Consider the following 21951-nt stretch of genomic DNA (forward strand, 5'->3'; position numbering starts at 1 on the left):
AGGCTCCAGCCTGGCTGCACAGCCACAGGTGGCTGCTGGCACATCACCGTGCGTGCCAGGCGTTGTGCAAGGGCTGCTGCTGATTGCCAGGTGACTTCCCTGCCAGGAGAGCAGCCACCACTGAGAGCTGCTCACCCTGCCTGCTGGCAGCTGCCAGGCACGGCTGCAGACGTGACCGAGGGGTGGCACCGGCGCCTTGGCACACACAGGGAGGGCTCTGCAGGGTGGGGACCTGCAGCGAGTGGAGGCAGAGCAGAGCTGCTGCAACCTCCTGGGTCAAGCCCAGTTGGAGAAAGGCACGGGGAAAATTTAAAAAAAATCTAGATCTAGATGAAAGAGAAGCCTTCCTACCTGATTCTCTAGTTTTCTCTTCCATTCCCTAGTTCTTCCCTTCCCTTCCCTTCCCTTCCCTTCCCTTCCCTTCCCTTCCCTTCCCTTCCCTTCCCTTCCCTTCCTTCCCTTCCCTTCCCTTCCCTTCCTTCCCTTCCCTTCCCTTCCCTTCCCTTCCCTTCCCTTCCCTTCCTTCCTTCCCTTCCTTCCCTTCCTCCTTTCCTCCCTTCCTTCCTTCCCTCCCTCCTGTCCTCTCCTCTCCTCTCCTCTCCTCTCCTCTCCTCTCCTCTCCTCTCCTCTCCTCTCCTCTCCTCTCCTCTCCTCTCTTTTCATTGTGTACTGAAAGAAAACAAAGCGAAACATCTGAACATGGCCCAGAGAAAGGAAATTTCAAGTATCATCTCTGCTTAGCAGTAAGATCAAACCCGTGGCTATCATACCGTGAGACAGTCCCAGTCAGAAAAGAACAATTTTTGGGGAATACAGTTCTCTTCCAATCTTCTTGGAAGATTAAATTGTGTTTCATTAAATTGTGTTTAATTAAATTAAAATTAAATTGTGCTTAATTTCCATTAAACACAACATTACTGATACCACATGACCCCAAATGCCCTTCCATTACTCATTGCAAACACCAGTCCTAGATGATTTAGTGAGGGAGATTTTCCCCATGAATGCCCAAGACTTGAGGAAGTGCCCTCAAAATCCAGAGGGTTCAGTGGTGAGACATCCCACTGGGAATTTGGAATATTCATAGTTGTAAAAATGTGTTACTGGAATGACCCAGAGAACAAGAGGGAAGAGGAGCTTGAGAAGATGAGGGAAATTGTGTCTCAACAAACAGATGGAAAAACAAAACACAGGAGTCTCTAAAATAGGTAGGGAGGGAGGAAGAGCTTCATGATTTGAGCTCCTTCTTTCCTCCCATCAGGTGGGGAAGGCTGCTCTGCTGAAGGCTCAGTGGAACAGGATAAAGGAAGCAGAGGGGCATCTTTCATCCAGTGTCTGCTCCAAATGAACACACACAGATGAATCATTTGTCTTTATTTATCAAGACTGGTTTGCTGAAAGCTGTAGAAGTCGCTGTGATGATCCTCCTGTGGTTTTTCCACAGCTTCGTTTTCTCGAGACCATTGCTTATTCAAAGAAATGAGATTATTCAGGATGCTTCCCCTCTTGCTATTCTTCACAGTTTCAGATAATAGACAAAATTTCTGGGAATGGCATGGCAGCCTGCATGGCATTTCTGCAAACGGCAGAGTTTTATTACACAGCACAGACAGATGTTAAAGCTTTCCACAATAACTCATCTTTCAGCAACAGGAGAGGAGAGTTTAATCAATAGTAATTACGAAGAAACAGGTATTAGTCCTTCAGCTATAGCTGATACCATCTTGTACCTGACAAAGAGATGAGAACATAGGGCAAAATTATTCTGCAGATTTAGAAATCGTGCTGTTCTTGTTTGATCCACCTATGACAGCAGACAGGGTGTGATTTACATCTCTGGGTGTGATTTGTGTGTCCCTGGGTGTGAGTTGTGTCCCTTCTCTCATTGTTCAGTGACTCTTACACCACAGAGCCCTTCCCAGTACTCCAAATTGCCCCCCTAAGCTGTGTTGCTCAGACTCCCCAGGTGTTTCTGAACGTCCTGCTCCTCATTCCTTCTGCACCTTGGTAGTAACGACACTGAAAGACAGAAAAGAAATGGATGAGGAAACGAGGCTCAAACCCTTCTGCACTTTGTTTCATTTACCATGGCAGCACTCCAGCACTTCCCTCCAGCCTTCTCTGTCCCTGTCCCCTTCCCAGCCATGGAGCTGGGTGTGACAGGAATGGGTTGTCATTGGGAAGTCACTGAGTGCCTGGAGGAGTGTCGGAACTCAGTGCATCCCTCCAGGTGTCCAGAGTTGCCGAGGACTCAGAGACACTGGCACACAGCCCAGAACACCTGGGGATTTGATTTTGACCCCTGGAGAAAATTACCAGCTTTGTATGAGGACCTGAAAGTCACAGAAGTTTAAATAGTACAATAATAAAATTATCACGGGGTGAAAATGTAGATTTTAGGATTTTTGGTATGGGGGTTATGGGGACAAGGTGGAGGAACTTGGGCGTGGATGGGATCACGTGGATGGATCTAGCCTTTCTTCTTCTTCTTCTTCTTCTTCTTCTTCTTCTTCTTCTTCTTCTTCTCCATTTTCTGCAGTGGTGTTGGCACTTTGGGATTGGTTTAGAGTAGAAGTGCACTGTCTAACACAGGTGATAGGTATTGGGAATTAAGTGTAAATATGTTATATGTAGTTTGTAGTATAAAAAGACAACACCACCTCGGGAGCGGTCAGAGTGCCTGTGGCTGCCCTGCTGAGCAGACCTCGGTTGGGCAGAAAGAAAATTTTATAGATAAGAATTAATAAACAACCTCAAGACCGAAAAGTGAAGAGTCCAGACTTGTTCTTCAGTTGCATGAAGAAGAGATATCCTGCACATCTCAGGGCAGCAATTATCAACAGCAACACAAGAGAGGAGCAGGACAGCTTTGGGGCTGGAGTGGCTCTGTAGGGCCACAGCACTGCCAAAATCTGAATGGGAAGTGTTGCTGTGTGAGCTACAGGACAGGTGTGTGTGGCAAGGGGGAATGAGGTAAGGAACATCGAGTATTTCTGTAGTGTTATTTCCCCAGAATATCCCCAGGATATTTGTTCTAATAGGGTTATTATCTCCCCCAGCCTACATTCTCACCTTCCTTCTGTTCTTAGACTAGCAAGCCCAGATTTTTACAGACCAGTGTAAACCAGAATTGATTTGCCTTAAATAATTGAATGGGGGAGAGTACAAGGGAACAACCTTTCTCCACAAGAGACCTCCACTTATCCATGACATTCCTGCATCCTCTATTCTAAAATATTCAAAAATATGAAAATTCTTCCCATTGTCAATGGCAGTGTGTTCATTTATAGGCTTCAAATCCCACCAGATCAGCTGCTAGAACATTTTGGAGGCAGAACATTTTGCCAAGCATTATGTCCTGACAGCTGTGTGTAAGTAACAATTAGTTTAGATGGCATTACAGAAACAAGCTGATGTTTAACCTGGGAAATGACAAGCACTTGCAGATAAAACCTGCAGGTGTAATTAGGTATAGGATTAGGTATAATTTTGTGATAAAGCACAGACTGAGCCATTAAGCTGAGCATCTGTTTCTCAGCATTTTCCCCGTGTAACACCTTCCACTTCAACCACTGTCCTTTTATTGTGCCATACCAGAGAGGCTTCAAGTGGGAAAAAAATATAAAGCTTTTAGAGAATTTTGCTTTTCAATTTATTCTTTGATTCCAGTTTAAAAGAAAGAAAGAAATAAAGAAAAGAAAAAAGAAAGTTTTATTGCTTGATTTATCCGTAGGTTAAATTATAACTTCTGTTCTGCGTACTACAGCCCAGAGTTCAGCTCCACAAAAGTCATGAGCATTATCAGCAATCAGCCTTATCAGGCAGTCAAAACACATTTGGATAGAGGCAGAGTCACATCCTGTGTCAAGAGATCCTTGCACGAGCCGCTGCTGTACTCTAGCAATGCTCCATTATTTCACCCACCGGAAATCTCAGCCTCGATGCTTGCTACAAAACACATTCCTGCTCTTCCCCAGAGTTCCCTGACTCACTGGCTTTGCCCAAACACCAGGGCTGGGAGCTGAGGGCTGTTACATCACTTTTCCAGGCTCGTGGACATGCTGTCCCTGTTTCCTCGTTTGCATGTCCATGCTGGCGCGCCCCTGTCGTGTCCTGCACTGTGGTCATGGGCTGGGTGAGGGCTCACCCACAAAGCCAGTGCGTAATGCTCAGGGCTGGCTCCTCACCCCACAGCTGAGACTGTGCCAGCAGATCCCACGGGAGGAGATGAGGGAGCACAGCCCTGTTGAAAAGTTTCAGGAATTGACTAATTAACTTGTGAGACAGGCCCAATTAAGAAGCAGCAAACTCCTGACCTCAGAAGGCAGCCAGGAAGAGGAGCCTGCACAGACTCCTACCCAGATCCTGCATCCCAGGCTGGGCTGTCCCAACAAGTCTCCTTCCTCCTTCCTCAGCATGTCAGTGCCCCCATGGAGCTGACAGAGCAGTAATGCCTGGCAGGATTGCCTCACAGCCACACCCGCCAGCTCCTCTCAGCGCCATCCTCATGGGGATTCAAAGCTGCAGATCCATCCTCATTCCACCATGGCTTTTACCAAATCGTGGTGGTATCAGAGCAGGCTTCACCCAGCTGCATTCAAGCTGCTGCAAGCACCTTCCTTGCATGTCACGGTTCCATTTTCCCTCCTCAGCCCTTCCAAGTGTAAAACCAGTTCCAAACCTCCAGCAGGCCCTTCTGCGCAGGCTGACCATGACATTTGCCATCATTTCTTCCCCAGACCTGCTCTTTCCCTGCTGCTCTCTCATCCTGCTGCCACATCCACCCACAAAGTGGTCCTAGTTCAAGCCTGTCTCCTGTCTGTCATAGTTCAGACAGTCACAATACAAAGCAAAACACTCCATTTTCAGAAGGCTTCAAACTGTTTTTATTCTAGCATGCATGCTATTTATACATTCTTACAAACCCACCAGTTTACGCTTTACTCATTGGTCGCAGAAACAAAGTGCTCATTGGAACAAGCAGTTGCATGTTTCTCTTATTTCTCCTTCTTTCTTTCTTGGTTTCTGTGTCAATGACCTTGGTAGAAAATTCTTCCGGGGTGAATGTGGATCTTCCTATCAAACTTCTCTCTGGCTCTCAGAAGTCACTGTAAAATCTCTTCCACACCTTCCCACCTTGACCACACTTCTCCAGGGATGGGAACCTCCCTGAGCAGCTCATGGCAGCAGCTGGGTCATGCAGCCCCTCTACACAACAACCCAGGGGTCAGGCAATTCCCTGCAGGGGTCCCATCTCACTGCTACTCATTTCTGTGGTCTGCACTGATGCTTGGTGCAGTTATTTTCTCCCTGGTCAGTGTTCGGGGGTGAACCTCTGCAAGTGCAGCTCTCTGTTGTCCCAGGTCAGTAGTTAGGCAGAGTAAGATAAAGGCATGTTCTTCTATATTCACTTGATTAAGTCTTCCAACCAATCCCAGTTCTTGAAATTATGAACCCCAAATGAAAATCAAAATCATGTTATGAATTCCAAAGAAATTCCCTTGGACGACATGAATGCAAACATATTTTGTCCTGGTAGGAGACCTCCTGCCTCTCAAATGCCACCTCAAATAACCAGGAGGAGCTTCCCAGCTTTCCTCCTGTCCAAATGGTGCATCTCAGGAATGCGCTGATTGTTCCTTGGGCATCATCTCAAGAAAAATAGGCCTGATCTGCCCAAGAAAAGCAGATGTCAGGGATTGTTCCTGTAATAGCTGCATTTCATAGAATCATTGACTTCTTTGGGTTGGAAGGGACATTGAAGATAATCCAGTTCCATTCCCCTGCCATGGGCAGGGACAATTTCCACCATCCCAAGGTCCTCCAAGCCCCATCCAACCTGGCCCTAGACACTTCCACGGATCCAGGGGCAGCCACAGTTTTTCTCTGGACAATAATTTCCAGGTGTTGAGATAATTTTGAGCCAGCACTTCACAGGGAGAAGCCACACAGTCAAAATAAATGCTGCCTAGAGCTAATGAGATTCTTCTGTACTTCTGTAAAACTGAGAGGGTTCTGCACATCTGTGCAGCTTCCACAGATGTTTAAATCATCCCTGAATTTGCTCATTATTAAAAACCACAAAGCTTGAGGGAAGTGAAGGCTGAATCTGTCCTTCATTCACACTTATGTCACTTCTGCATTCAAAGGCATGACAACATATTCTGTGCAAGATGACAACGATTTCCTCTGCCCCTTTGTAATTTCCATGCCCTCACCTCTTATGCCAGCAGGCTGTGGTTTTCACAACCCAGGAGTTGTGGTTTTCTTTGCTCACCATGAGTAGAATTTGCCCACTCAACTCATGAGGCCTCACAGGATGTTGACAGTGTCTCTTTTTTAATTTTAAGCATGAGCTGTGTTCTGGGCTGAAGCAGCCTCCAAAATCCCAGTAAACAAAATCACACATTGTCTGACACACACATTGCAACTTCCAGGGATGAAACTCAAAGTCAGCACTTTGTGGATGGATGGATGGATGGATGGATGGATGGATGGATGGATGGATGGATGGATGGATGGATGGATGGATGGATGACGGATGGATGGATGGATGGATGGATGGATGGATGGATGGATGGATGATGGATGGATGATGGATGGATGGATGGATGGATGGATGACGGATGGATGGATGGATGGATGGATGGATGGATGGATGGATGGATGGATGGATGGTTGACGGATGCATGATGGATGGATGGATGGATGGATGGATGGATGGATGGATGGATGGATGGATGGATGGATGGATGGATGGATGGATGGATGGATGGAAAAAGCCTTAATGCTGCCTGGCAACTGCTCTCAAGTCACACACTGGGTCAGAGAGCCTCCATTTAAAGCTGGTTTGGCTAAAGAGAACATTATCCTTTATAATCTAAATATATATTGACAGCCCTGCAAATGGACATACCTGGCAAAAGGCTGGCCCTGAGAGGTCTCTGTCCCCCCACAGCCGAGCATCTCCTGCAAGCCTGACAACATTTCCAGTGGTTATCCTCTCTTCTCCAGGAAAAACAAGGAGAGACGGAAAGTCTTGAAGCACAAAGAAATGTATTGTGCTTTGTTGTCCACCCAATAATGGGGTGTTTCCCATCTCTGCAAAGATTCGGGCTCCACTTCCACAAAAGATTTGCTTTCCTTGACAAATGAAGATACTTTTTACAGGAGGAGGATCAATAAACAATAAGCCATTATCCCACTGCAAGGTGGAATCTAGGAGCTCTACCCTGGCTGGGATTAGTGCATGTTTCTTGTCAGGGTCAGAATAACAACTGCAGTTATTTATTTGTACTTCACATTCCACAAAAAAGTACCTGTGATGGGTTGGTAATCTCAGTGTCAACAGAAGTAAAATCCCCCTGAAATAATGAAAATAACCAAAATGACACAGTTTCATCCAGAGCCTCTGAGAGAGAGAGAGAGGCTGAAACAATAAGATCAGCCTGAGAAAAATTTCATGGACAAACCATATGCCTTTCCCAGCCTGCTTTGTTTCTGATCTATAGAAAGATCTAGAGAGAGAGATTTTCAGAGATCTAGAATTGCAGACTAGCCTTGGAGTACTTTCCTGTGGCATTTCCAACTGGATCACTGAAATTCTCATGATACATCACATTTCTGAGAACAGCGGTGTGAAGCTCAGCTCCTGAAGAACTGTACATTCAGCAGGCTGACTCTCCAGCCTCTGCTAAGTGCATTTATTTCTTAATCCCTCATTTCAGTAAGAGTTTTGTGTGGGCAAGCAGGTTCTTCAGAACTGCAGCCAACAGAAAGGGTGTGTTGGAGGGAGGGGAAGGGCGATACAAGCGAGGAGTCTCCCACGCGGCCACAGGACTGGGCCAGGGCCCAGAGGGGATGCTCTGTCCCATCCCGCTGGGAAACCCGAGGGATCGGGTTTCTGCAGAGGACACGAAGTGGGCTGAAAGGCTGCGAGCAGGAAATGTGTAATTATTACACAGAGAAGGGCCTGGAGGAGAAGCTGGTTGAGCTGGAGCAGAGTGAGGGCAGAGCTCCCCGGGGCTGCAGCTCCTCCCGAGGGACAGCTCCCATCTCTGCTCTGGGACAGGGACAGGAGCCAGGGCACGGCTGGGGCTGGGCCAGGGCAGCTCAGGCTGAGCTCAGGGCAAGGTTCTTCCCCCAGAGGGTGCTGGCACTGCCCAGGCTGCCCAGGGAATGGGCACGGCCCCGAGGCTGCCAGAGCTCCAGGAGCCTTTGGCCAGCGCTGCCAGGGATGGACAGGGTGGGGTTGTGGGGGGGCTGGGCAGGGACAGGGGCTGGGCTGGGTGACCCTGGTGGGTCCTTTCCAGCTCAGGAAATTCCATGATTGTCACTTAAAATCCTGATCAAGAGGGCAGCAGGCTGAGCATGGCCACGCCATCCTCTGCTGAGCACAGGCTGCCCCCACCCCACTCTGCAGCTCCAGCCTCCAGACCCAGCAGAGATTCCATCCATCTCCTCCCACTGGAGCCATGACAAGCTGCCAATATCAGGGAGCAATTTCCAGAAATGTCCCAGCACTGCCTGTTTTCTGCTACCTGCAGCTGGACACCTCCAACATTAATCCTAACATTAATTCAATAGATCCTGGCAATAATTTCATTTATTTAATACATTGTTTTTAGGAAAAAATTATTTATTGTGAGGTTGATGAGGCAATGGTGATGCCTCAGGTTTTAGGATTTATATTTTTCACATTCTGTGCTGCTTTAGTGGGTGGGTCTGAGCTTCATATCAGGGCATGGTGAGCTCTGTGCACAGAGCAGGGAGACAAAACAATTCCTGCTCCAGCTGGGCACCAAGGACAAATGATCCAAATCTCAGCCCAGGAGCACAAACACCGTGGGCTGGAGAGAGAAAAACAAGCAGGGTGGGACTGCATGGGCTAAAGCTGGAATGGGACAATGAACTGCAAGATGCAAATGGAGCAGAACTGATCCCAGTGACAGACCCCGTGCCCGGTCGTGCATTTTGGGGCCATTTTGGTTCATCTTGGGTGCAGCCCTGGCTGGGCTCTTGTGCTGCCCAAGGTGGATCCATTGAGGAGATCCTTTGAATAAATCCCTGCTTTATTCTTTAGCTGTGTCCAGCCTCTGTTCTAGGGCAGCCTGCACAAGGCATCAATGGAATGGGTTGCCCAGAGGAGTTGTGGATGTCCCATCTCAGGGAGTGTGGGATGGGGCTTTTGGAGCAATCTGAGATTGTGGAAGGTGTCCCTGGCCATGGCAGGGGGTGGAATTTGATGATATTTAAGGTCCCTTAAGTAAAACAAGTCTGAAATTCTTTGATGTTATGAATTTAATTGGTTCAGGTGATGGTGGCCATAAATACCTGGCAGTGATGGCTGATGATAAAATTTCTCTGTGAGTTCCTCTAAAGTTCACTCAGTGGGAACCAAGCTGTAACATCAGCTGTAAAATCCTGGTCTGCTCAGGGCTGGGCATCCTGCCCAGAACCAGAGAGAGCAGGAGGGCATTGGGTTTCTTTCTGTACAGTTATTAATTACATTCAATTAATTGCAATTAACTGAATTATTAATTGCATTCTCCCCACTCAAACAAGGGCTTTCTTGGTATCACCACTCTCACAAACAACATCTGTAGACAGATCAACACATCACAAGGCTCACAAGAGATCAGGTCCTTCTCCTGGGTGAGCTGTTGGGAAGGAGAGCTCTGAAATTAATCCCAGTGGTGGCCACTGGCCCTGTCTTTGTTTGTTTACCTGATAGGAAATGATCCATTAAGCCTCTGACAAAGCAAGCTATAAAGCCAGTACAGAATGGCACAAAAGGGCAAATTACTTGATAGCAGAAGTGTGGAAAGGGATGGCTGAATGAGGAATAAACCCATGATATTGTTCATTTCAAGGGAAAACCACAGCTAGATCAGTGCCAGGAAATCACTGGCACATGGGAAGTCATTAATTCCTCCCAGATGTGAAAACCAAAGTTTGCTGTCTGTTCATATGCACAGAAGGACAGCGAGGTCCTGACGAAAATTTGTGCTGATTTCCCTTTCCTGACTCTGCCCTTGGCCAAGGCCTGGAGCTGGAGTGGGGCCAGGTGTGATCAGAGCGACTGAGGCAGTGGGAGCTCCTTTTCCCCCAGACAGTTACGTGTTCCCCAGAGCACAAGGATTGAGAGCCTGGATTTCACAGTCCGTGCACTTCATCAGAGGGCTCTGCTTTAGCACAGTCATTCCCTCTGTGCCCCAGAGCCACCTCTCTGCTTCCTGAGCCAAGACTGATGTGTCAACCTTTTTCCTCTCTGGGTGGGTTTTTCAACACACTGGACAAAGGCTGCAGCTAAATCAGAAATACAGCGGAAAAGGTTTGGATCTGACACAAACCTTCCATGATGAACTTGAGAAAATCCATAAATCTCCATTTCATCACGCAAACAATCCTTTCTCATTGAGGTGGGAGGAACCATCTGGAGTTTGTTTCTGAATTTTGGGCCTCCTGTGAGAAAGTTCCTGCAGGATTTGGTGATGCCGTGTGGTTTGGGGTGCAGGAACATGGGAATGGCACCCTGGATCAGCGCCCTGTGGTTTTGGGGAGCAGGAACACGAGAATGGCACTCTGGATCAATGCTCTATGGTTTTGGGGAGCAAGAACACGAGAATGACACCCTGGTTTGATGCCCTGTGGTTTTGGGGAGCAGGAAGACAAGAACGGCACCCTGGATCAATGCTCTGTGGTTTTGGGGAGCAGGAATACAAGAATGGCCCCCTGGATCAATGCTCTGCGGTTCAGGAGAGCAGGAGCACAGGAATGATACCCTGGATCAATGCTCTGTGGTTTTGGGGAGCAGAAGCACAGGAATGACACCCTGGATCAATGCCCTGTGGTTTTGGGGAGCAGGAATACAAGAACGGCACCCTGGATCAATGCCCGGTGGTTTTGGGGAGCAGAAGCACAGGAATGGCACCCTGGCTGTGCTCAGCTCTGGCTCCTTTGCCCAGCTGGCACTCCAGCCATGCCTGGGGGTGTTTTGCCAGCTTTGGTGTCTATGGGAGCAGCAGGCTTTGTCTGGGGGAACATGGGGCCTCCCTTCAGGGAAAGAACACAATACCCACCCCCTGGGTTTTTAGAGCATTCACTTCACGTGGCAGCAGCAGCCTAAAACTTGAAGGCCTGTGCTAAAAAGGAAACAAATCTTTGGCAGACCGAGCTCAAGAGCTGAAGTGTTTTGGAGCACTGCAGGCTGCGACCATGAGCTCAGACTATGTCACCACTGCTGTGCTCAGGAAACTCGGAGTCTGGAGCCAGCAGGCTCCAAGATCCCATTGCTCACTCGGAACAGCTCTGGGCTGCATCACTCCCAAAGAAGGGAGAGGGAAAGTCCAGCTGTGCCCAGCTGTGACATGTGCAAGGAAGGCAGTGAACAAGTCATTCTTTCACGCCATACAATCCTTTCTAGGGAATCACCAGTCACTGCATTGTACAACCAGATCTTCTGCCCCTGCCTTTGTCACGTAGAACCACGTGTCCCTGATGCTGCTCCGTGTGTCCTCAGCAACCCCTGGATGTCCACACACCAGCAGTCAGCTGTGGTTTGCTGTGATGGACACCAAGCACATAGAGCAGGGAAGCTGGGGCAGAGTCAAGGCTCCACCTCGATTTCTGGGGACAGCCAGGAGGGGAACAGAGCCCTGGCCATGGAGGGAGCTGTGGTATTCACATGGCCTCTGAACAGACAGAAGCTGTGAGACAAGCAGAGAAGAAGGAAAACACAATTCTTATCTCGCTTGCTGTGCCTGTGTTGTGCCAAAGTAGAATGTGTTGGGGAAGATGAAACAGGAAAACCTTATCAATATGATTGTCTGGCAAGAGACTTTGAGAATATGGAAACTATAAGTGAGATTGAAATGAAAGCAAGCTTTGAGATACCTCAGTTACTGAACAACTGGAAAACAATGGTGTGGCTGGCTGAAGGTGATCCCCTTTTGATGGAACAACACCCTCTGCTTGCAGACAGCTCCAAGGCTCAGAGCAGACCCTACAGCTTGGCAGAAGGGACCCAAAGAGGAGTTTTTAGGGTTTAAAATGTAGCACAGTGTGGTAATGTGGTGATTCTTACAGGCTGTATGGAAATGCTACAGGATTTGTATCTTGTATTGGATTGGTTAGTGAGAATTAGAATATTCAACACAGAAGAAGATTTATTGTATTGTAATGGGAACCTCGCTCTCTTAGCCCTTTTACGCTCTTACCTTTTTTACTCCCTTATGCTCTTACCCTCTCATCCTCTCTCTCTCTCATACTCTCTCCCCCTCTCTTCTCTCAGCCTGCTCTGAGCTGTGCCTGGCAGCTCCCAGCAGGGCCCTGCACCCAGGCCCTTTGCAATAAACCCCAAGTTCCACGACCTGGCTGCAGAGATCTCTCCTCTCCGTCCGTCCCCACCGTCCTACCCCCTGATGCTCCTACAAGAATGCAATGTGGAGATTGTTTACCCAGAGTGAGGATGTTTTGTTCCCTTGGCCTATCAGGGCCAGGTGTGTGTGTCAGACTCTCACGGGACAGTGAGGAGAGAATCAGAGATGATGAGTGCAGTTGAGCAGTTGTGAGCAAGAGTGAGTGCATGGCAGATTCAGTTTAGATACAATGTACGTAGTATAGTATAATAAAGTAATTAATTAGCCTTCTGATATCCATGGAGTCAGATGCATCATTCTCTCTCCTCGTTCTCTCTCCCCTTCATCAGAGTCACCTTTGATTTACAATAGGCAGCACTTTACAGAGCAAACTTCCTGCTGTGAGCTGGAATGGACAGCGAAATGTCCAGCCAAGCTGCGCCTGACAGCACAAAACTCCCTGCAAAGCTCCAACAAAAGCAGTGTCCAGTGCCCACTCTAAACACCAGAATTCCAGTCTGACCATGTCATTCTCTCTTCCCACAGCACAGGGGAGGGAACAGGCCAGGTGTGACCCTGCAAGGCTCTCCTGGAGTCCCTGGAATGGCTCAGCTGCCATCTCACAGCCCCTGCCTCCTGCACAGCCACATCCCTTTGGGCCATGACATTCCTGCCAGCTCCTGCCACCTCAGCCCAGCCCTGCCCAGGGCTCCCTCAGAGCGTGGGAGGGAAGAGTGGTGGCAGGAGGAGCTGTGCAGCAGCTGGGAGCTGGGAGGTCACAGGAGGGACACGGCGTGACGTAGCCATGATATTTTCTGAAAAATCCATTCCGTAGGATTTTTCCTCCTGAGAAGCTGAGAGGCCTCAGGAACAAAATGTAAACAATGGTTATCTGCTGCTGTGGAATGCAACAGGTGCATCTGTGATTGGTCTCATGTGGTTGTTTCTAATTAATGGCCAATCACAGTCCAGCTGGCTCGGACTCTCTGTCCAACCCACAAGCCTTTGTTATCATTCCTTTTCTATTCTTAGCTAGCCTTCTGATGAAACCCTTTCTTCTATTCATTTAGTATAGTTTTAATATAATATATATCATAAAATAATAAATCAAGCCTTGTGAAACATGGAGTCAGATCCTCATCTCTTCCCTCATCCTGGGACCCCTGTGAACACGGTCACAGTGTGAGGTGGGAACCATCCCACACCTCCCGCTCCTTCCCGTCTCATGCGTGTGAAAAATGTGTATTTTATGATTGGCTTTTCACAGATATTAAAATGAATATTGCATGTGTAATGTTAGAAAGTTATGCTGTATTCATTTTCTTAAGTAGTGTGTTATATATAGTTTAGGTTATAACAATGTTAAAATAGAAACTATGCTATGTAAGATACTTTTTTTTTTTAAGAAAGGACTTGCACCAAGATAGCAGCCACAGGACACCTAAATCTTTCAGAGAAAGGGAAATTATTGCTCCATTATCAGGAGAAACAAACTTCTTCCTATCTCACTCAGCTATGAAGAGACATCAGGATTAAGAGGAAGAAGCTGACACTGACCAGACAGAATCCTGTGTTTGAATGGAATTTATGTATCATGTATGAGGTGTATGAATATGCAACAGGCCGTTGCTTTTAAGGGTTAATCCTCTGTTAACGTTTGTCCTTTTTCAGGCTTTTTTTGCCCAGAAAAGGTACCCAGATGTCCGTAACTCTTTGTTTCTATTGTCTCATATTGTCCTAATCCAAATTGTCCAAATTATTATTACTCTAATTGTATTACTGTTTTTATAACCATTTTATTACTATTAAACTTTTAAAATTTTAAAAACAAGTGATTGGCATTTTTCACCTGTGGCTGTCATAAGGTGGGACATGGGGTGACATCCCGTGGCCAGAGGTGTTTGGGGAGCTGATCCCCATCTCCTGCCTGCTGGCAAACCCAGTCTGACTGGGTGATGTTTCCACACAGCAGCAGGGTGGAAACTTGCCCTACTTCTGCTCACTGGGGTTCAGGAGTTGTGCAAGGGCCAGGAGTGACCTGGAAAGCCCCTGGGCACACAGCCCCTCACCTGCCCAGGAGAAAACCCAACAGGAAACCCTTCCACAGACAGCCCAAGAGCTGATCATGCCGAGAGGAGCCCTCCCATCCCTCTGCCTCCACTCCAGTCCTGCTGCACCTCTGACACAGGAAACCTCTGGTGGGAGACTCCAGATGCTCCAGCCAAAGGCCGAGCAGGAAGGTGTCCCAGGGTGACTCTGAATCTCCATTTGTTTGCTTGGCCCTGTGAAAAACATCAATCACTTGGGGTTTTTTTTTTTTATTTTAAAAGTTTGATGATAATAAAATGGTTATAAAAATAGCAATATAATTAGAGTAATAATAATTTGGACAATTTGGATTAGGACAATATGAGACAATAGAAACAAAGAGCTATGGGAAGTCCAGGTACCTCTTTCTGGGCAAAATAAGCCCAAAAAAGGACCCACATTAACAAAGGATTAACCCTTAAAAGCAATAGCCTGTTGCATATTCATACACCTCATACATGATGCATAAATTCCATTCAAATAAAGGATTCTGTCTGGTCAGTGTCAGCTTCTTCCTCTGAATCTTAACAGCTCTTCATGGCTGAGCGAGGTGGGAAGAAGTTAATTTCTTCTGATAATGGAGCAATAAATTCCCTTTCTCTGAAAGATTTAGGTGTCCTGTGGCTGCTATCTCCCTGCAAGTCCCTTCTTTAAAAAGGATCTTACATAGCATCGTTTCTATTTTAACATTGTTATAACCTAAAACTATATTTAACACACTACTTAAGAGAATTAATACAGCGTTACTTTCTAACATAACACTTATAATTTTCATTTCAATATTTGCAAAAATCCAATAATAAAATACGCGTTTTCCACAGCCCAAAAACAAGTTTTGCGCCTTTAAGGCTAATTCTAAGAGCGAAAGGGAAGGAAGAAGAGTTTGTTTTCAGACACTGCACTTGCTCCTCCACATCCCTTCTCCTGGACTGTGCTGTCTGCGGATGGACAGACAGACAGCAGGACAGAGCCCCCCTTTGCTTTTAGTTAGTTTTAGCTCACTGAGGCAGAGAAGTTCCCTGCACCGAGGTTTTTCTTTTTCTTTAGACCTATTTAAACCTGCTCTGGACTGAACACCAGAAGAGCACCAGGAGCTCACACCTGTGCCCACCGGGCAGGGGCCGTGGCATTTCCAGAGCCAGAGGGACTGATAAGAGACTGATAAGAGACTGAGCGAGCCGAGCCACAGCCCGTGGAGGGGATTTTCTGAGTTTGTCATCTCTTTTGAAGTTGCAAGAGGTTTTATTATTTAATATTGTTTGGGTTTTGTACTACTAAATGCTTTAGCTGTTAAATAAACAGGGATTTTTCCCCACTTTTCTCCAAAGAAATCTTTTTCCCTAAGCAGTTAAGGGAAGGGCCACTTAAATTTGTTTTCTAAAAGAAAACCCTTTAGAGGTTTTCTGACAAATTTGTCCTAAACCAGGACAGAAGGAAATGATGAGGGAGCAAACTCACACCCTGATTTCTCCTCTCCCAGCTGAGGATTCCCTTGTGCTTTGTATTTCTGGGGCAGTCTCTCAGGATTCAGCAGAAATAGTGGTGTAAATAAAACTTTAAGCATTCCCCACACAGTGAACAAAAATCACTTTGAAAACCCTTAGAAAATCTGTGAAATGGGCTTGGAATGCTCAAGTATTTTTTTCTCCACACTCAGTGCAAGCTTCAAAACTTAAAACACAGACATAGACTCATCCATCTATAAAACTGCTTAGCTTGGAGAAGATCTCCAAGGTCATTGAGTCCAACCGTTCCCCAGCACTGCCAGGGCCACCACTGGGCCATGGTGCCACATCCACATGGCTTTTAAATCCCTCCAGAGATGGTGACACCACCACGGCCCTGGGAAGTCTGTGCCAGGGCTTGAAAATCTTTTCAGTGAAGAAATTCCTCCTCATATCCACCCTGAGCCTCCCCTGGCACAACTCAGGGCTGTTTCCTCTTCTTCTGTTATTTCTTACCAAGGGAGCACAGCCTGATTCCCCGGCTGTCCCCTCCTGTCAGGAGCTGTGCAGAGCCACAAGGTCCCCCCTGAGCCTCCTTTTCTCCAGGCTGAGCCCCTTCCCAGCTCCCTCAGCCCCTCCTGGGGCTCCAGCCCCTTCCCCAGCTCTGTTCCCTTCCCTGGACATGCTCCAATGTCCTTCTTGTCATGATGAGCCTAAAAACTGAGCACAGCCAGGTCCTGATGTACACACGGAATGAATAAAGATTCCATATAATGAGAATTTTCCATGCTAAAGACAGGAACAGCTGTCAGACCATCCCTGTGCACTTCTCTCTCCTCGCTCTAGATGTGATCCAGCTTGTCCTCAGACAAAATGCCCTCAGACACATCAGGCACAAACACGCAGGGAGAACAAAAAGCACTTCAGGCAGCAGAGAGAGCTCAGCAGCACAGCAGTGACGTGCCCCAGTGCCAAGCTGTTTTTTCTTTGGATCCCTAATTCCTTTCATACTTTTTCAGCTCGTCCAAAACATCTCTGAGCCCCACAGTGACTCCCCAGCAGAACGTCTGCCCCCTTTAACGCTCGTTGAGCTGCAGCAGCAGTTGACAACCCCTGCAGATTTCTGTCATCGGTAGAAACTACTCAAAGATCCCAGGCTGGGACATGTCTGCACAAGAGCAGGAGAATTTACACAACAGTCTGGGCTGAGAGAGGAGCTGGGGACAAACAGGGAGCAGCAGGAGACGTGTGAAAGGTGGCATGATGTGACATGATGTGGCATGACTGACAGCTGAGCACGACCATCCCTGATCGCCCTGATCAGGATCCCTTCACAGGAAAGATGAGACCATGGTGGTTCCCAGGGTCCCCATTCCCTGAGGGCAGCCAGGGATGGCTGGGGAACATCCCAGTGCATCCCAGTGCATCCCAGTGCATCCCAGTGCATCCCAGTGCATCCCAGAGCATCCCAGTGCATCCCAGTACATCTCAGTGCATCTCAGTGCATCCCAGCACATCTCATTGCATTCCAGTACATCCCAGTTAATTCCATTGCATCCCAGTGCATCCCAGTGCATCTCATTGCATTCCAGTACATCCCATTGCATCCCAGTGCATCCCAGAGCATCCCAGTGCATTCCAGTGCATCCCATTGCATCCCAGAGCACCCCAGAGCATCCCAGTGCAACCCAGTGCATCCCATTGCATCCCATTGCATCCCAGAGCATCCCAGTACATCCCAGTGCATCCCAGTACATCCCAGTGCATCCCAGAGCATCCCAGAGCATTCCAGTGCATCCCAGTGCATCCCAGTACATCTCAGTGCATCTCAGTGCATCCCAGCACATCCCATTGCATCCCAGAGCATCCCAGTACATCCCAGTGCATCCCAGTACATCCCATTGCATCCCAGAGCATTCCAGTACATCCCAGTGCATCCCAGTACATCCCAGTGCATCCCAGAGCATCCCAGAGCATTCCAGTACATCCCAGAGCATCCCAGTACATCTCAGTGTATCCCATTGCATCCCAGAGCATTCCAGTACATCCCAGAGCATTCCAGTATATCCCAGTGCATCCCAGTGCATCCCAGTACCTCCCAGTGCATCCCAGTGCATCCCAGTACATCTCAGTGTGTCCCAGTGCATCCCAGTATATCTCAGTGTATCCCAGAGCATCCCAGAGCATTCCAGTGCATCCCAGAGCATCCCAGTACATCTCAGTGTATCGCATTGCATCCCATTGCATCCCAGAGCATTCCAGTACATCCCAGTTAATTCCATTGCAGCCCAGTACATCCCAGTACATCCCAGAGCATCCCAGTGCATCCCAGTGCTGGGTTTCTCCTGGCAGCTCCAGAGAGAGTTTCATTTTGGAAAGGTGAGACAGGAGGCACCAGACCAAGCAGGTTTGTTTGGGCCTGGAAATCCCTTTATGGTGCAGGGAGGTCCTGAGGTCCTGCTGTGAACATTAAATGGTGCCTGTCCCATGTATGTGACAGTTCAGGATCACTCTTTGCCCTTTATTTTTACAGACCCAGCAAGGGTATGTAAAAATACCCATAAATATGGGTACCAAAATACACATGTGTAAAAATTCCAAAATACCAAAATACCCATAGGTACCAAAAGACCAAAATACCCATATGTAAAAATTCCAAAATACCAAAATACCTATGTGTAAAAATACCAAAATACCTGTATGTACCAAAATACCAAAATACCCATATGTAAAAATTCCAAAATACCAAAATACCTATGTGTAAAAATTCCAAAATACCAAAATACCTATATGTACCAAAATACCCATATGTAAAAATTCCAAAATACCAAAATAACCATATCTAAAAATTCCAAAATATCAAAATACCCATGTGCAAAAATTCCAAAATACCAAAATACCCATATGTGCAAAAATTCCAAAATACCCATAGGTACCAAAATACCCAGTTTGGGGGGAAAAAGATGGGAGTGAATCTCTCTCAGTGCTCCTCTCTTTTTTCTCCTCTCCCAATAAGTCCATATCTGGGAATGTTCTTTTTCTGTGTTATTTTTCTTTCTTTTGCTGAGTCCCCTCCTGGCAAGTACCAGGCTCCTCTCTGCCAGGCACACTTGTCTGCACAGGAAAAAAGAAATTTCTCCTTCCTCTCTTGGGATCTTGAAGAGCAAATTCTCAGCTCAGCCTCAGTGCCAAGAGCAGAGCATCAGCCTGCTCCCAGCTCATCTCAAGAGGCTCCAGCTGCTCATCCTCTTCCAGCCAAAGATTTGCAGGGCACTGCTGCAAGAAGGCTGAGGCCAATAAAAGTTCTTACAAGCTGCTGTAACTCAGAGCTGGCTCCCCTGGAAATCCTTGGCAAATAAAATAAAAATAAACTCCTGGCATTCCCCGGAGATATCTGTGTCCGTCTGCTGGCAAGGCTCATGCCTTGAATATATTTTCAGCTGTTTGTAGCACTCACAGTGAAGAGAAAATTAACTTTGACACTCGTGGTCAAAATATTAGTATTGGGGTTTTTTAGTATTTTGCTCTAGAATATGCAACTGGGACCCCAGAGGGAAAAAAAAAAGAAAAGGTAAAAAAATCACTTTTCTACACAGCACCTCAGAGAAATAAGAGTTTTGTTAGAGGATAAATGGAGCCACACCTACCCTGAAATGAGATCTGGGCTCTGCAAAAGCAGCGAGCAATCCTTGTCCCCAAGGTTTTACAACCTAAATGAAAACAAACAGTGAATTAAGGAAGGAAACAGAGTCAGTCACTTGTCTAATGCCTGACAGGAGCGGTGTGGTTTGGCTGGGATTGGAGCGCGGAGCCTTTGGTGCTTTACAAAGCTCTGCTGGGTGAGAAGCTGGGCAGGAGCCAGCCCAGAAACCCCCCTGAGCCCTGGGCTGAGCCAGCGTGGGCAGCAGGGCAGGGGGATTGTGCCCCTGTGCCCTGGGCTCAGGTGAGACCCCACCTGCAGAGCTGCCCCAGCCCTGGCCCAGCACAGGGAGGAGCTGGAGCTGCTGCAGAGATCCAGAGGAGGCTCCAGGGGGATCAGAGGATGGAGCAGCTCTGCTGGGAGGAGAGGCTGGCACAGCTGGGATTGTTCACCTGGACAGGAGAAGCTTTGGGGGGACCTCAGTGTGGCCTCGCAGGGCCTGGAGGGGACAAGAGGGAAGATGGAGAGAGAAGATTGACAAGGGATGGAGGGACAGGACACAGGGAATGGCTTCAAACTCAGAGAGAGAAGGTTTAGATTGGATAATGGGAATCAGGAATTGTTCCCTGGCAGGGTGGGCAGGCCCTGGCACAGGTGCCCAGAGCAGCTGGGGCTGCCCCTGGATCCCTGGCAGTGCCCAAGGCCAGGCTGGAGCACTGGGACAGTGCAAGGTGTCCCTGCCCATGGCAGGTGTGGAACCAGGGGACCTTTAAGATCCCTTCCAACCCAAACCACTCCAGGATTCTCTCTCAACTCCCTAAACCTCCTGCTTTTCACAATTTCTTGCTTACTCTTTCATACTTTCTCTTTCCCTGGTCTCTTCCCTCTCTGCTCTGCTGGCAAGGATCCTGTTCTTGCTGCTGGCAGCCTCAGCCTTGCTGACCAAACCACATGTTCTGCTCAGAGCATGACTTGGAGCTCTCCAGAACATCAAGAGCTGCACCAACTATTGCAATAGGAAGATTTTTTTTTCATTGAAGTGAGAAGAGCTGGCTGAATTTTTATGAGGGAAAAGGATGTTATAGACAGCCTGGGACACAAAAAATTAGTTTTCTTTCCTTGATCTTATTTTTTAAAAGCCCAAATCTGAAAAGCTTTTTGTGGGGAGGAACCAAATCTCTGTCACTAAAAAAAGTGTTGAAGTTTCCAGCCTGTTTCTCTACCCAGGGAAAAAGGAGAAGTTCCTGCACATCATTGTGTGTGCATATACACCTCAAAGAAAGTTTCTGTTTTCATGAGAACTTTCCTGGGGACAAAAAAAAAAAAAAACAATTTCAACAGTGTGGGCAAGTCTAAATGGCAACATCTGCATGCCAAGCACTTCCTAAATGAGAGATTTCCCTGGGGAGGGTGGGCTGCTGCAGAGTGGAAGAAATTTAGGAATTTTCCTGGGATACAGGAACCCCTTCCAGCTGGACATCAGCTGCCAGCAGAGCTTGTTCCTCCCAGTTGTGCTGCTGATCAGTGATGCTGATGAATCAGGGATGGGTATAAAGACTCAAGTCTTTAGATGGATCAGAAGGTAAAATAGAATAATTCTTTATTAGCAAGAATTCAGTTCTGGAAATGTGGAATTACAGCAGAGGAAGAAGTTGTGAGTTTTACAGTCTCACTCGCTAAGCTGGGACCTGATTTGGCTCAAAGTAGAAAACATCTCACATTATTAGTGATTATGAATAGCACACTGTGGAGAACCATAACTACAAACAATGGTTACAGAAAGAGAAATAATAATTGGTTTAATTATTTTTTTTTCTAAAATTCCCAGGCTCAGCCTGAGAAAAATTATCTCTGTTCTTTCTCCAACTGAATTAAGAATATCCATAGATCAGCTCCAGAGGATGTCCACAGGCTGCAGCCCCTCTCTGTCAGGGAGGGCAGCTGTCAGCCAAGTAACGCTGACATCATTTCTCCCCCAAGTACAGTAAAATCACAACAGACTCCTGTGACAGCACAACGTTTTGTTAAGGTTTTTAATTAAGATGATTCGGGAGAAGATGAGCCCCAGAGCAGACAAACATCCGATTTTGTGCCTAAGTCCTGACGGTTTTGTGCGAAAGGTGCACATTGAGCAACGGGAAGCCTCTTGTGAATTCTGCTAAAATGAGGGGGATGAAGCAACACTTCAGAGAAGCGGACCCCTTCTCTGGGGTCACTTGCTTCCTGTCATCTCACCTTCCCCAAAAGCCTCTTCCCCTTTCTCTGGGAAAGAAGAAACTGCCGAGCTGTGCTCTCTCTGCCTCTCGCTCTCGCCCTGCTTCTCACTTTCACTCCCATCGGTTTCACGTTCCCTTTGCCAGGCGGAAAACCTCGCGGAGCTCCAGCCCGCCAGCACCACCACCAGCCCCACCAGCAGGAG

Source organism: Camarhynchus parvulus, chromosome 17, assembly GCF_901933205.1.
Source record: "Camarhynchus parvulus chromosome 17, STF_HiC, whole genome shotgun sequence".
Taxonomy (NCBI): Eukaryota; Metazoa; Chordata; class Aves; order Passeriformes; family Thraupidae; genus Camarhynchus; species Camarhynchus parvulus.